Source organism: Puma concolor, chromosome E4, assembly GCF_028749965.1.
Source record: "Puma concolor isolate L17-30 chromosome E4, mPumCon1.1.hap2, whole genome shotgun sequence".
Taxonomy (NCBI): domain Eukaryota; kingdom Metazoa; phylum Chordata; class Mammalia; order Carnivora; family Felidae; genus Puma; species Puma concolor.
The window spans coordinates 5,152,464-5,169,286 of NC_141683.1; positions in this window are offsets into that span (position 1 = coordinate 5,152,464).

The window sequence follows — 16,823 nt, forward strand, 5'->3', positions numbered from 1 at the left end:
TGTTTACTCTTTTCTGAGTGGAGTGCAACGCTCTTGAGTGTGCGACGTGAGTTGCAATTTTCATTTTCTGTCTAGTTCCTTTTTTCATTTTTTGACTTTTTTTTTGCCGGCGGGTTGGGGGGGGGGGCGCGGAATGGCCCAAATGACAGGTTGTGGTGTGGTGACCCAAGAGTCACTGTTGTAACCGTCCCATTCGGTGGCATGAATGGCATTCGAGGCCAATATTACAGGCTTACCTCGTTCTGTTGCGCTCCGCCTTGTTGAGCCTCACAGACATCGTGTTTCTCTACAAACTGAGGTTTTGTGGCCACCCTGGGTCGAGCCAGACTGTTGGTGCCATTTTCCAACCTTTCTTTACTCTGTGACACGTTTTGGCAATTCTCGCAGTCCTTCAAACTTCGTCATGGTTTTTATTTTTATTTTATTTTATTTTTTTTCATGTTTATTTATTTTTGAGACAGAGAGAGACAGAGAGCGAGCCGGGGAGGGGCGGAGAGAGAGGGAGACACGGAATCCGAAGCAGGCTCCAGGCTCCGAGCTGTCGGCACAGAGCCCGACGCGGGGCTCGAACCCACGGACCGTGAGAGCGTGACCTGAGCCGAGGTCGGACGCTCAACCGACGGAGCCACCCAGGCGCCCCATATTTTTATATTTTTACAGTGATCTGTGATCAGTGATTTTTGATGTCAGCATTGTAATGATTTGGGGGCGCCACAAGCTGTGCCCCTATAAGACGGCGAACTTGCTAGATGTTGTGTGTGTGCCGATGCTTCACCGACAGCTGTTCCCGGTCTCTGTCCCTCTCCTCGGGCCTCCCTGTTCCCTGAGACAGGGCAGCAGTGACATTAGGCGGATCACGGACCCTGCAACGGCCGGTAAGTGTGCAAGTGAGAGGCAGAGTCTCCCGCCCGTCACTTTAAATCAGAAGCTGGCGGTGATTCAGCTCAGGGGGGAGGGTGCGTCCAAAACTGAGATACACTGAACGCTTAAGTCTCTTGCGCCAGACGGTTGGCCAAGTTGTGAACTCAAAGGGACAGTTCTTGAAGGAAAGGAAAAGTGCCATTCCAGGGAACACGCAGATGATGAGAAAGCTAAATGGCCTTACTGCTGACGTGGAGAACGTCTGAGTGGTCCGGACGGAACATCACACGCGCCACGTCCCCGTACGCCAGAGTCTGGTCCGGGGCAAGGCCTGGACTGTCTTCATTCTGCGAAGGCTGAGCGAGGGGAGGAGGCTGTGCAGGCACAGCGAGAAGCTGGCAGAGGCCGGTCTGTGAGGTTTCGAGAAAGAAACTGCCTCCAGAACAGCAAAGCTCAGGGAGTAGCAGCCAGTGCTGATGTAGAAGTTGTGGCAAGTTCTCTGGAAGATCCGGCGAAGAGAAGGTGGCCACGCTCACCAGCAGATTCTCAGTGCAGACAAAACAGTCTCATATTGGAAGGGGAGGCCACCTACGACTCTCGTGGCTAGACAGAAGTCAATGCCTGGTTCCCCAGCTTCAAAGGATGGGCCACCTCTCTTGTTAGAGGCTAACGCAGCTGGTGACTCATTGACCCTTTCCCAAATCCCGGGGCCCTTAAGAATTACGCTAAATCTATCATGTCTGTGCTCTAGAAACGGAACAACAAAGCCTGGATGACAGCACATCTGTTTGCAACACGGGTTACCAAATATCAAGTCCACTGTCGAGACCTGCTGTGCAGAAAAAAAGATTTCTTTCAAGATATTACTGTTCCTTGACCATGATCCAGGCACCCAAGAGCTCTGAAGGACAACGAGACGAGTGCTGTTGTCGTGTCTGCTGACACAACACCCGTTCTGCCGCTCACGCATCAAGGAAGCATTTCGACGTTCGAGTCTCATTATTTGACAAACGCATTTTGTGAGGCCGTGGCTGCCCTAGACAACGATTCTGCTGATGGATCTGGACAAAGCAAACCTGAAAACGAAACTGAAAACCTTCTGGGAAGGAGTCATCATTCTAGATGCATCCAGAACGTTCATGGTTCGTGAGAAGAGGTCAAAACATCAACACTCACAGGAACTGGAGGGAGCGGATCACAGCCCTTCACGGATAACTCTGAGGGTTCAAGACTTCCGTGGAGGCTGTAACCGCGGATGGGTTGGAAACAGGAAGAGAACTAAAATCAGAAGCAGAGTCTCTAGACGGGATGGATTGCTTCAATCTCAGGATAAAACTTTCAGGGATGAAGCTTTGCTTCTCATGGAGGAGCAGAGAAAAAGAAAAAAAAAATTTTTTTTTTTGAGATGGAATCTACTCCTGGGGAGGATGCTATGAAGATCCTTGAAATGACAACAGAGGATTGAGAATATCCCATCAACGTAGTACCTGTACTGCTGCGGGTAAAATGCTATCAAACAGCAGGGGCGCCTGGGTGGCTCCGTCGATTAAGCATCCGACTTCAGCTCAGGTCATTATCTCCTGGTTCGTGGGTTCGAGCCCCGCGTCGGGCTCCGTGCTGACAGCTCGGAGCCTGGAGCCTGCTTCGGATTCTGTGTCTCCCTCTCTCTCTGCCCCTCGCCTGCTCTCGCTCTGTCTCTCAAAAATAAACAAATGTTAAAAAAAAAAAAAAAACTAAAAAAAAAAAAAAAATGCTATCAAACAGCATGGCTGTGGCAGAGAAATCACTCCTGAAAGGAAGTGTCATTTCATGTGGCAAACTTCATTGTTGTCTTATTTTAAGAAATTGCCGCAGCCAGCCCAGCCTTCAGTAACCTCCACCCCCACCAGTCAGCAGCAGCGACATGGGGGCAAGACGCCCCTCCAGCAAAATGATGACAACTCACTGAAAGCTCGGATGAGGGTTGGCAGTTTTTAGCAATAAAACATTTTTAGGGTCTTTTATTATATCTGATATATGCATGTTAAGAGATAAAGAGATATGATTTTGTATCTGCATGGCTGAGGTTTAAAGATGCTGACTTAGCGGTGTTTGCTGGAGAAAAGAATTAGGTCACCACAGACGAGCAGAGATAATGAGACTCAAGGAACAGAGAGAGAGCACCTCGAACGATGTCATTTGTCTCTGGGTATACACGTATCTGATACTCGGAAGAGACTCTTGAAGTCCCCATATAAGTAAGCCGTGGTAGCCCTGTTCCTCCCCTACCTAGAACTTGGTAAGTGACGCTGTTGGCCCTCTGCGGCTCTGGAAATTTTGAGTTAAAAAATCTTTTCTTTCGGAAAGGCTTCCCCTTGTCCTTTGAATCCTAGTGGATATTTTTACTTTTTATCCAACACCTCATTGACCTGCCTTTTATCTTCTGTTCGAAACCATGATCACCTTTTTAAAAAAAAATTTTTTTTTTTAATGTTTATTTATTTTTGGAGAGAGACAGAGTGTGAGTGGGGCAGGGGCAGAGAGAGGGAGGCCCAGAATCCGAAGCAGGCTCCGGGCTCCGAGCTGTCAGCACACAGCCTTTTGCGAGGCTCGAACTCACAAACTGTGAGATCATGACCTGAGCCGAAGTCGGATGCTTAACCGGCTGAGCCACCCACGCACCCCAACCATGATCACCTTGAAACTGAGGTATGTTTGGTTGTGTCTACAATCCTCTCGTAGCACATGTAGCACAATTTCACAGAGAAGATATCATCTACCTTGAAAAGCTTCCCCCAGCATCCTGAAAACCAGGTGAAGTGACTTCTTACTATTCACATCCTGGCATTTCTCGCATGGTTCAGCATGTTTCCACTGGCCTGTCTCCTTTATTTCTTTATAATCTAATTGAGGACACGGAATGTGTTGATAACCATCCTTACCCACAGCCTAACACAGCACCTAGGAACACAACAGGCCCTTAGTAAATATTTATGAAGTTAATGAATACATGCAATGCAATGTAACCCGACGTAAGGACTACAAGATATTTTCTTTCTTTTTCTCCCCCCTTTTTAAAAAAAAATTGAAGCATAGTTGACGATATCGACTACAGTTGACTATGAAACTAGTATCATTAGCTTCAGGTGTACTATAAGTATAGTTATTGCCTGTCAACATACAAGGTTATCGCAATTTCTTGACTGTATTCCTTATGCTGTACTTTTCATGCCCGTGACTTGTTTATTTTATAATTGGAAGTTTGTACTTCCTGATCCCCTTTACCTACTTCACTCAGGCCCCTAGCCCCTTCCCAAACTGACCGTCACCAGTTTTTTCCCTGTATTTATAAGTCTGTTTTTGTTGGTGGTGTTTTTTTGGATTCCACATATGGTGGAATCGCTTATATTCACATGCAAGTGAAAGCATATGGTATTGATCTTCCTCTGTCTGACTTATCTCACTGAGCCTCATACCCCCTTGGTCCACCCCTGTTGTCGCAAAGGGCGAGATGTCATTCGTTTTTATGGCTGAGTAATATTTCCTTATGTATATACGCCACATCTTCGTTATCCATTTGTCTATCAGTGGGTATTCAATTCTTTATCTTGGCTGTTGTAAATAATTCTTGAGCATGGAAATACATATATTTTTTTTCAAATTAGTGTTTATACTTCCTTTGGGTAAATATCCAGAAGTGAAATAGTTGGCTCATAGGGTAGTTCTGTTCTTAATTTTTTGAGGAACCCCCATACTGTTTTCCAGAGTGGCTGCACCAGTTTGCATTCCCACCAACAGTGCATGAAGGTTCCCTTTTCCGCGCATCCTCGCCAAGGCTTGTTATTTCTTATCTTTTTGACACTAGCCACTCGGGCCAGTGTGAGGTGGCATCTTACTGTGATTTCGATTTGCTTTTCTCTGTTGATTAGTGATGTTGAGCATCTTTCCATGTGTCTATTGCCCATCTGTCTGTCTTCTTTGGAAAAGTGTCTATTTGGGTTCTCTGCCCATTTTTTTTTCAACGTTTATTTATTTTTGGGACAGAGAGAGACAGAGCATGAACGGGCGAGGGGCAGAGAGAGAGGGAGACACAGAATCGGAAACAGGCTCCAGGCTCTGAGCCATCAGCCCAGAGCCCGACGTGGGGCTCAAACCCACAAGCCATGACTTCCGAGCTGAAGTCGGACGCTTAACCGACTGAGCCACCCAGGCACCCACCACCCCCTGCTATAAAGTATTATTAAATGAAGGTATGTATTGTTTCTAGATGTAAATGCCATTGCACACCTAATAGACTACCATGTAGCATAAACATAACTTTTATATGCACAGGGAAACAAAAAAATTCACTTGGTTTGCTTTATTGTGAGATTCACTTCACTGCGGTGTTCTGGAGATGTTCCTGCAGTATCTCTGAGGTGTGCTTGTATTGAGGTCCAAAATGTTTTCATGACCTGTGATACTGTGATTTGTGAGAAATACGTATTGGGTCATTCATTTCTTGTATATATTTGGTCTTTGTTCATGGTTCCTGGCTCACAGCTCCCAACACCCTCGGAATTTTCTGAATGAGTAGAGCAATGGAGGTATCTTTTGTTATAATATTTGGTCTCTGACAATCAAGATCTCAGGATCTAAAGATCTCTAAGGTTCAGTTCCTAAAGTCTCTTCAGGGCCTTAAAAGTGAAACGGGTGTCATGTGGATAACAAATCTTTCTTACCACAACTGGATTTATGTTAATGAGGTGGCTTTTGGACTGCACCTTAAGATGAGGGCTGGTTGCCAGGGGAACCGGCCACATCGTTAGAGGGTTGAAAATTTTAGTTCCACTTCCTGACCTCCTGGGAGGGGAGTGGGCTGGAGGTTGAATCAGTTACCAGTGGTCAATGAGTTCATCAATCATGCCTCGGTAACAAAATCTCCATGAAAACCCAGAAGGAGGGGGTGGGTTGGGAGAGCTTCTGGGTTGGTGGACACGTGGAGATCTGGGAGAATGGTGACCTCACAGAGCGCATGGAAGCTCCTCACCCTTTCTCCAGCCCGTGCCCCGTGGGTGCTTGGGCTATTCCTGGGTTATACCCTTTCATAATAAACGGGTAACCTGGTAAGTGAAGAGTTTCCTTGAATTCTGGGGGATGCTCTAGCAGATTAATTGAACCTGAGGAGACGGTTGCTGGAACCTTCCATCTATAGCCTGGGGGTCAGTGGCCCTGATGACAACCTGCATTTGTGACTGGTATCTGAAAAAGTGGTGGTGGGCAGGGGGAAAGCAGCCTGTGAGACTAAACATTTAACCTGTAGAAACGGATGCCACCTCCAGGTAAATGGTGTCAGGATGGGGTTGAATTGTAGGACACCAAGCTGGTGTTGGAAAAGCCCTTCTTTGTTCAGACACCCACCCCCTACCAAAGACACACAATGAAATTACAGAACCTTTACTACCCGGAACAGAAGCTCTATAACCATTAGACAATTACTCCCCATCGCTCCTTTCCTTCAGCCCCCGGTAACCTAACCTACTCTATATCTCATATAAGTGGAAATACCCTTGCCCTTCTGTGTGGCTTATATCAAATAGCATAACGGCTTCAAGGCGTTTCCATGTTAGAGGATGTATCAGAATTGCATCCCGGTTTTTTATGGCTGAATAAGACAATTCCAAAGATTCGCTTGTTTGCATATACTACATTTTCTGTATTCATTCATCTGCTTGCGGACACTGGAGTGTTCCCACCTTTTGCATATCGTGAATAATTTTGTGATGAACGCTGGGGTACCTGTATCTGTTTGAGTCCTTGCCTTCAATTCCTTGGGTATACACCTAGGATTGGAACTGCTGGGTCATTTGACAATTCTATAGTCAGCTTTTTGAGGAACCGCGAAACTGTTCTCCATAGTGGCTATACCATTTTACGTTTGCACCAGTGTATCTACATCTTTGCCAACATCCGTGTTGTGCGTGTGTTTTTTATATATAATAGTCATCCTCATGGATGTTAGGCAGTATCTCATTGTGGTTCGCTTTACATTTCTTTTTTTCCCCCTTTTTAAAAAAATTTTAAAAATATTTATGCATTTATGAGAGACGGAGAGTGTGAGCAGGGTAGGGGCAGAGAGAGAAGGAGACACATAACTGAAGCAGGCTCCAGGCTCTGAGCTGTCAGCACAGAGCCTGACACGGGGCTTGAACTCACAAGCCGTGAGATCATGACCTGAGCCCAAGTTGGACGCTTAACCGACCGAGCCATCCAGGCGCCCCTTGCTTTACATGTCTTTAATGATTAGAGATATGAAGCTTCTTTTCATGTGCTCACTGGCTATTTGTGTATCTTCTTTGGAGAAATAGCTACTCAAGTCCCTTGCCCTTTTAAAATTTGTTCGTTTGGGTTTTATTGTTGTTGTTACTGAATTATAGTTCTTTATATATTCTAGATATTAGTCTCCTATAAGATATATGATTTGCAAATATTTTCTTCCATTCTGTGACTGTGTCTTCCATTCACTTGATAGTGTCTTCTGAGGTCCAAAAGTTTTAAATTTCGATGAAGGCCAATTTATCTGTTTTTTACTCTTGTTGCTTATGCTTTTGGTGTTATATTAAAAAATATAGTTGCCAAATCCAGTGTTATAAAGATTCCTTCCATGTTTTCTTCGAAGAGTGTTTTTAGTCTTAGCTCTTGTATTTAGGACTTTGATCTATATGAATTAATTTTTTGTTCATGGAACAAGATAAGGGCCCAACTTCATTCATTTGTATGTGGATGTCCAGCTTTCCCAGCATAATTTGTTGAAAAGACTGTCCTTTCCCTATTGAATGTTTTTGATATCCTTGTCAAAAATCAAGGGTTTATAACTAGGCTGTCTATTTTATTCCATTGGTCTGTCTTATGCCTGTGTGGTACCATTTTTTATTACTATAGTTTTCTTGTAAGTTTTGAAACCAGGAAGTGTGAATCAAACAACTTCGTTTTTATTTTTCAGATTGTTTGTCCATTCAGGGTCCCTTGAGATTCCTATGAATATTAGGATGAGTTTTTTTTATTTCTGCAAAAAAACACTGTTGGGGCTTGGTAGGGGTTGCATTGAATCTGTAGATCACGGGGCGCCTGGGTGGCGCAGTCGGTTAAGCGTCCGACTTCAGCCAGGTCACGATCTCGCGGTCCGTGAGTTTGAGCCCCGCATCCGGCTCTGGGCTGATGGCTCGGAGCCTGGAGCCTGTTTCTGATTCTGTGTCTCCCTCTCTCTCTGCCCCTCCCCCGTTCATGCTCTGTCTCTCTCTGTCCCAAAAATAAATAAACGTTGAATCTGTAGATCACTTTGGATACTATTTTCATTTTATAGTATTAAGTCTTTCAATTCATGGACACAGAATGTTTTCCATTATTTTTGCCTTCTTTAATTCCATTGAGTAATGTATTATAATTTTCTGTGTTTAAGACTTTTGCCTCCTTGGTTAATTTTATTCCTAAGTATTTCGTTCTTTTTAATGCTATTGTAGATGGAATTGTTTTCACGATTTCCTCTTTGTATGGTTCATTGTTAGTGTATGAAAACAACTGTGTTTTGTGTGTTCATTTTGTTTACTGCAACTTTGCTTAACTCGTTTATTACCTCTAATAGGTTTTGTGTGCATGGAATCTTTAGGGTTTTCTATATATAGGATCGTGTCATCTAGGAACAGAGATAAGTTTACTTCTTCCTTTCCAGTTTGGATGCTTTTATTTCTTTTTTCTTGCTTAATTGCTCTGGCTAGAATTTCTAATACTGTTTTGAATAGAAATGGCAAAAATAGGCAACCTTGTCTCCTCCCTTATCTTAGGGGGAAAGTGTTTAGTCTTTCATTATTGAGTATGATATTAGCTGTGGGTTTTTCATATATGTCCTATTGTGGACTGAATCACAGGTCTATGACTTATGATACAATCAGTCATTTTACTCGTTTCAGCAGAAGCCAGGGATAGAGATGGGGTTATCCAGGAAAGATCTGGGGAGGACCCTCTTGTCTGATGCCATGGGCCTCTGTGAATTGCAGGGGAGACCAACAAGGCTTTTGGGAATTTTATACCAGCAGAAATGCTGTCAACTTGACTGAAGGAGACAGAGACAGGACTAGATGAAGGAAGGCCATGGGATTTCTGGAATTCTACAGGACAGACCAGGAAAGTTATCCAGTTGCAAACATGTGTTATCCTTCCAGAAGAGGGAAAAATGACCTTCCAGAAGAGGAAAAAATGAGCCACTCAAAAGTGGCTCAGGGGTTGGCAGGGCTGATCTTGCCACTATGGGCCATAGGGCACAGTTCAGGGGTCAGGGCTACTTTATCCTTAGTTCCAGAGGTGTGGGGCCACTGCTGAAGGTGGACAGGATGAACCTAGTGGTCCCAGAAGGCAGGGCCACCCAGGTGGATCCAAAGGACAGAGCATGGAGCCAAAGAGGATTACTCCCATGTCTTAAAATCCACTCGAATCTTCCCTGCTAGGTTTTAGACTTGCTTGGGACCTGTGACTCTGTTTCTTTCTTTTTTTTAATTGAGGTTTAATCGACATATAATTTTATTAGCTTCAGGTGTACAACATAATGATTCCATATTTGTATACAATGGAAAATAATCACCAGGATAAGTCTAGTTATCATTGGTCAACATACATAGTTACACATCTCTTTTTTTCTTATGTCGAGAACTTTTAAGATTTACTCTTAGCAACTTTCAAATATGCAATACGGTATTATAGCTGTCATTTCCATTATATACATTACCTCCCATGACTTATTTATTTTATGCCTGGATGTTTGTATCTTTTAAACCCCTTCACCCACTTCAACCTCCCCTCATGCCACTCTCCCTTCTGGCAACCACTAATTTGTTATCTGTGTCCACGAGCTTGGGTTTTTTGTTGTTATTGTCATAATTTGATTTTTTTTATTTTTAAAAATGTTTGTTTATTTATTTTTGAAGAGAGAGAGCGCAGGTGGGAGAGGGACAGAGAAAGAGAGGGAGACACAAAGTCTGAAGCAGGCTCCAGGTTCTGAGCTGCCAGTGCAGAGCCTGACATGGGACTCGAACTCACACACTGCGAGGTAATGACCTGAGCTGAAGTTGGACGCTTAGCCTACTGAGCCACCCAGATGCCCCTGTTTTCTTTTGTTTTTTTGTTTTTTAGATTCCACATATAAGGGAAATCATAGCTACATGTTTGGTCCCTGATGGCATTATCCTAAATGAAATAAGTTAGACAGATAAAGACAAATTCCATATGATTTCACTTATATATGGAGCCTAAAAAAAACCAAATATGACTCCTTTCCTTTTTTTCTATTCCTCCCTTTGAAGTGAGCATGTCTATTCTTTGTTTGTCTCACCATTATATTAGGGAAGGATATAACTTGTCCGGTTTTACAGATTCACAGCTGGAGTTGATTTTTCCCCTCAGGAGATTCCTTCACCTGATTTAGATGAGATTTAGATGAGATTTTGGACTGAGAGTTGATATTGGAATGGGTTAAGACTTTGGGGTTGTTGGGATGGAGTGAGCACATTTTACTTGTTAAAAGGACATGGATTTGGAGGATGCAGAAGGCAGAATGTCATAGGTTGAAATGTGTCCCCCCACCCCCAATTTGGAGATAATGTATTTATAATAAGGTCATATGGGTGGGCTCATTCAGTATGGCCTATGTCTTTGTAAGAAGAGGAGATTAGAACACAGCCATGCACAGAGAGAGGACCATATACAGACACAGGAAGAAGACAACCATCTACAAGCCAGAGAGAGGCCTCACAATAAACTGCCTTTGCTGACATCTTCACTGCAGACCTCTAGCCTCCAGGATTATGAGGAAATACTTTTCCATTGTTTAAACCACCCAGTCTTTGGTACTTTGTTATGGCGGCCTTAGCAAACCAATACATGGCTTTTATTATGTTGAGGTAATTTCCTTGTAGTCCTAATTTGTTGATTGCTTTCAATCATGAAAAGGGTGTTGAATTTTGTCCATTTTTTTCTGCATAAGTTCTGATGATTGTGTGGTTTTTCCCTTCTTCGTTCTATCATGTGTTCTATTACATTCATTGGTTTTTGTAGGTTGAACCATCCTTGCCTTCCAGGAATAAATCCTACTTTGTTGGATACATAATAATTATATATTCTTTCTGTACATTCTGTACTTTTATCAATGGGTGGTCCTGGTGAAAGACTGGAAGGTGGGAAGAAGGGAAACATGTTTTTTTTCATCTTGGCTTCTGATAATGTCCCCAGCAGTGGCAGTAATAATGGAAAATGAATATGGCTCCAAGGTTCCTGGTCTAGCAGTGCAGTTCCTGCAGTCATTCCAGAAGTCTTGGCAGTGTGGTGTTTGTGGGCTCTGACTCCAATGTTGGGAGCCACAGTAGTAGGTCAATTTAGGCTCCTAGATTCTTATGGTTTGGGTTGGAGTGTGGACTTTTGGCATCCTGTAATGGGCAGCACTGGTTCTGAATGAAAATTCCCCCAAGAGTGGTAATGGCTTCCCGGACTTGCTAAGTAACCTCATCTTCCCTGTTTTAGTCCTCAAACCCTTCTATCACTTTTGTATTCAGTTTCTTATGTTTCAGTTTCTGGGTTTTCGATATTTAACATGGTTTCAGTTTTTCTGATTGGATATTGACTGAAACACCTTCTATTTTTAGCTTGCTAATTTTTTCCCTGATCAGTTGTGGTTGTTGAATTTTATTAGAACTATTTTTTCGAATCTGTCAAGACTATTATAGTTTTTTCCTCCCCTTTAATGTGTCTAAACAGTAAATTACAATAGAAGATTTCTTTTTTTTTAATTTTTTTTTTAACGTTTATTTATTTTTGAGACAGAGAGAGACAGAGCATGAATGGGGGAGGGGCAGAGAGAGAGAGGGAGACACAGAATGGGAAGGAGGCTCCAGGCTCTGAGCCATCAGCCCAGAGCCCGACGCGGGGCTCGAACTCACGGACCGTGAGATCGTGACCTGAGTCGAAGTTGGACGCTTAACCGACTGAGCCACCCAGGCGCCCCAATAGAAGATTTCTTAAATCATTCTTGCATTCTGGGGATAAACTCTGCTTGGTTGCATTTTTTGTTCTTTTAGAGCACTGCTTGGTTCAATTCATTAAAATTTAAATTAAGATTTTTTTATTCTTAATTTCTGAATTAAGATTTCTAAGATTCATATTTATAAGTGAGATTATCAGGAGCTGACAATTTTTTCCTTTGAAAGTCAAGATAGTGAATATTTTACATTGTGCAACCAGACAGTCTCCATTGCAACTATTCAACTTGGCTGTTGTAACAGCCACAGTCAATACATAAACAGATGATCACTGTGTGTGTTCCAATAAAACTTTATTTATAAACACTGGATTGAATCTCATATAATTTTTGCATGTTACCAATATTATTCTTTTGAGTTTTTTCAGTCTTTGAAAATGGTAGCCACAGGTCATGTAAAAACACTTGGCAGGCTGGATTTGTCCACAGGCTGATCCCTGCCCTATTTTTTTCTTTTTGGAGAATCATCCTCATCTAGTTTGGAATCAGTGTTACATTAATTGTGTTCAATGAACTTTGAATTTTCTATGCTTCAGAGCAGTTAAAATTACATGGAAAGTATCCTTTCACCGAAGGTGGTAGAACTAGTTCATAAGGCCACGTGGGCTTGGCACATTTTGGGGAATTAGATTATTGAATGTCTTTTCCGGTTTTTCTCTACTTACAGACTTTCTTTTTTTCATTTTTTATTTCAAAAAATTTTTAAGTTTATTTACTTATTTTGAGAGAGAGACAGAGAGAACGAGCAAAGAAGGAGAGAGAATCCCAAGCAGGCTCCAAGCTGTCAGCGTGGAGCCTGAGGCAGGGCTCGAACCTATGAATTGTGAGATCATGACCTGAGTCGAAACCGAGAGTCGGATGTTTAACCGACTGAGCCACCCAGGCACCCTCTACTTATAAACTTTCAACTTATGAACTCCTACAGATATAAAGCTACACACCAGCAATCTACTGGTTCCTCCTGCCACCGCTATCATATTTGTGTTTGGAAAGACCACTCTGTCTATGGTGTAGAGAATGGATCAGGCTGGGACAAGTGTGAATGTTGGAGGGAAAGCGCTGTTGTCCAGGAAGAGATGATGGGGACCAAGATGGCGGCAGCGCCTGGTAGATGAAAGGGGTTAGACAGACTGCAGAAACACTTAAGAAGTGTGTTAGGGGCTTTCAAGACCACTTCCATGTTCACTGATTCACTAAGGGGAGGACTTACAGGGCCTTTGTCAGGCCACAGAGTCTTGCCTGTATCTTTCCTACATGCTTGGTGTCTTCTCTTGAGAAACAAAACCAAGGAAGACACAGAAGGAGTCAGTGCATTATCGGATAGTTTGTGTTCACCTGCTGGCACGGAGGAGGTAGTCTCCTTTCGTAGGCACTGGCAAAGTCAAATTTATGCACAACAAATCGTTTATTAATGGAAATTTACAAGGGGGCTATATGTTTAGCTTTGAGCGGGAGGTTTTAGAAGCCTGCACAAAGAGGGGTCCTCAGACTGATCCTTGAAGCATGAAATAGCTAGGGATGGAAAGGGGCGAAGGCATACCCCAGGCAGATAACACAGCGTCGGCAAAGGTGTGGAGCAGGAAAGGGTCTGGTGGGTTCATGGACTCGCGTACTTCCATGTGACTGGAGCCGAGGGAGAAAGCAGGAGGAAGGCCTGGAAGTTCTGATGGGTCAGATTGCTCAGGAGTCTGGTCCCACAAGAAAAATTTTTCAGCAGAAAAACAAAGGACAAGGCCAGTGTTTTGGAGATTGCTCATTATGTGGTGAGAGCCCAGGTAATAGTGATAAAGGACTGAGTGATAAGGAATGATCTGGAAGAGTGGGCACCGGGAGGGAGGGTGTGTTGAGAGCTGGGCAGCGTGAGGGGACATGGTTGAGTTGCCCTTGACAAGACCTAGTGACTTTTGGATGTAGGGGCTCTGGAGTCAAGAATGTACGTTTTCTTCCTTGGGAAGCTGCGGGCTGGGGAGGCAGTGAGCACAGTGGTTCTGCAAACAGCCCCAGGACCTGGCGGGCCACGAGTGGCATCCTGGTTTCAATATTAACTTGGACGAGCTTAGCCTTTCTATGACTCCGTTTCTTCCTTTGTGAAATGGAGGAGGGTTGCATCCACTTCAGGGAGTCGATGAGTTTCAGCGTTTCTTGTGGGCTTTAAACGAGTTAGTACACATAAAACAGCAGGGTGGGAAATGGCATACAGTAGGTACTAATCCGTGTTAGCCATTATGATTATGGCGGGTCATGAAAGTTTAAAGGTACACAGCTCGGTTTTTTAAATAATTAAAAAAAAATTTTTTTAATGTTTTTGTTTATTTGGAGAGAGAGGGAGAGAGCGAGCGAGCGAGCAGAGGAGGGGCAGAGAGAGAGAGAATCCCAAGCAGGCCCTGGGCATCAGGGCAGAGCCCGACGCGGGGCTCATACTCACAAACCGTGAGACCATGACCTGAGCCGAAATCAAGGGCCGGTCACTTAACTGACTGAGCCACCCAGACTCCCTGGTACACAGCTGTTTTTAAACTATTAAATAGTGTCGCATAATTCTTCCTTCCTCCTCTGTTTCTGTTATTCTTCTGATATTAATAGTGGAAATTCATACTCTATTTCTCTCGGTTTGCGACAACTCAGCACAAGTGCTTATGACCTGGATCCCTTGTTTGCTGTGAAACCAGCCCTACCCAAAATGCAGACGGAGAGCTCCATGCAAGATTCTTTAATGGGTGTTCCCAATAGAGGGGTTGAGTGGTTATCCACACAATGGAGTTAATACATGAATACATTTACTTGGAGCTGCTCTTGGTGACTTTAAAATACGATTATATGTACGTAGTCATTCAACAAATATTTTGTCGTCCCCCTATGAAGGGTCAAGCAAAGTGCTGGGTGTTGGGAGTCCAGAGCTGGGTATAGGAAGGCAGCATGGTATGAGAGCAAGTACGTGGCCCTTGGTGACAGGAAGTCTTGACTTCAAGTCCTGTCTTCCCAAGCTGACTGATTTTGCTAAGTATTTATTCCCTCTGTCTTAACGGAGACTAGAAGAACTAATTTCTAATGTTTATCATTTTTGAGAGAGAGAGAGAGAGAGAGAGAGCGGGGGGGGGGGGGAGCAGAGAGACAAGAAGACACAGAATCCGAAGCAGGCTCCAGGCTCTGAGCTGTCAGCACAGAGCCTGACACGGGGCTCGAACTCACGAACCGCGAGATCATGACCTGAACCAAAGTCGGACGCTCAATCGACTGAGCCACCCAGGCGCCCCTAGAAGAACTAACTTCTACTCTACAGGGTTGTTGTGAATTTTGGATGAGGTATAAAGCATCTAGTGTAGCAGCTGATACACAAACTAAACCCTTAATGAACTGTCCCGGTCTCTGGCCCTCAGGAGTTCTCTGTTTGCATTATTATTATTATTCGGACCAGCCCCGTTCTGTTGTCTGGCTGGGGAGCTGGGGGCAGAGGAGGGCAGTGTGGTAAGCAAAATGATGGAAGGAACAAGCATTGATGTGGGAGGGCTGAGAGTTAAGAGTTCGGCACACAACACTAATTTAGCACAATATCGGCTACATTTGTGCTGCAAGAACCCTGTTGTACAGAGTTAGCATCTGATGGAGGTGTTGGGCCTATAAGAACAATTTGCAGGCACATTCTTACAGGGCAGCCTCATTTAGTCCCTACATCAACCCTATGTGGTAGGAGCCGTTATTACCCCCATTTTACAAGCAGGGAAACTGAGGCCCAGAGAGGTGAGCCTAAATTGCCCAACGTCTCAGAACCAAGAAACCAGGATGCCGACGCAGGCGCTCCAGCATGGAAGCCTGCATTTTGGGACCAGTCAATACCCTTCTTCCTTCTGTCTCCTTCTTCAAACTCCATTTTACATCCAGTAGAGACTGTCACTAATGATTCTGCAAAAAATTACTCAAATCAAGAAAGACTCAGGGAAAAGTCAAGCAGAAGAAAAGTAATGCATCTGGAAGAAACTATGGCCCGGCCATTTCTTTTCTCCGGGCTGAATCTGAGAAATGCCAGACAGGTTGGTCGCCTTTCCTTTACCCGTTTTCCAAAGTGGCCCAGTCAAGTTCTTCTCGTGTGGGCTGTGTAGTTTAGAGCATTCTATAGCTTTTTTGAAAACATCCCGTTTTAAATCGGCTTCACTTTCTTTTTCTGAAAGGCATTCCCTGCATTGTTTCTCAAGTTCTCTACAGAAAAGGCCCACGTGGACCCACAAGCCCCTGGGGAAGTGCTGCCTTACCTGCTCTGGCCACTACGGGGCCCTGCCCCTGAGATTTCAATTTCTTTTTGAGAGAGAGAGAGAGAGAGAGAGCGCGCAAGCAGGGGAGGGGCAGAGAGAGAAGGAGACAGAGGATCCGAAGTGGGCTCTGTGCTGATGGCAGAGAGCCCAATGTGGGGCTCGAATTCAAGAGCTGGGAGATCATGGCTTGAGTCGACCTCAGATGTCCATCCGACTGAGCCACCCAGGGACCCCGAGATTTCAATTTCAACACCCATTTGGGAAAGCTGGCCCATCTGGGCTTGATACGAGATTCCGTTCCATCGAAGGAATAGTTGCATAGACCCATCGGTCACAATCTAGTTCGTCTTAAGTCTGTGGAAATGAAGATCACCCCCATTTTACAGAAGGGGAATCTGAACACCGAGCCCTGAAGGGATGGGGTGAGTAGCTTCCATCTTCATAAATCGGAAGATCCACAGGAAGGGAAGAGTGAGAAACAGGAGCTCGGTGGTCCTCAGTCCCAAAGGCCACGTGAAGAATTCCCGGTGTGTTCTCACGGGAGACCCAAGGGACTCTGGCCTCTGGCTCTTTTCCTTCTTCCCCACTCGCCAGGGGGGCTCTAGGACACTAGCAATTTGACTGGCTGAGCGCACCAGGGAGAGGCGGGGCGGGTTAGAGAAGGGCGACGTTCAGGA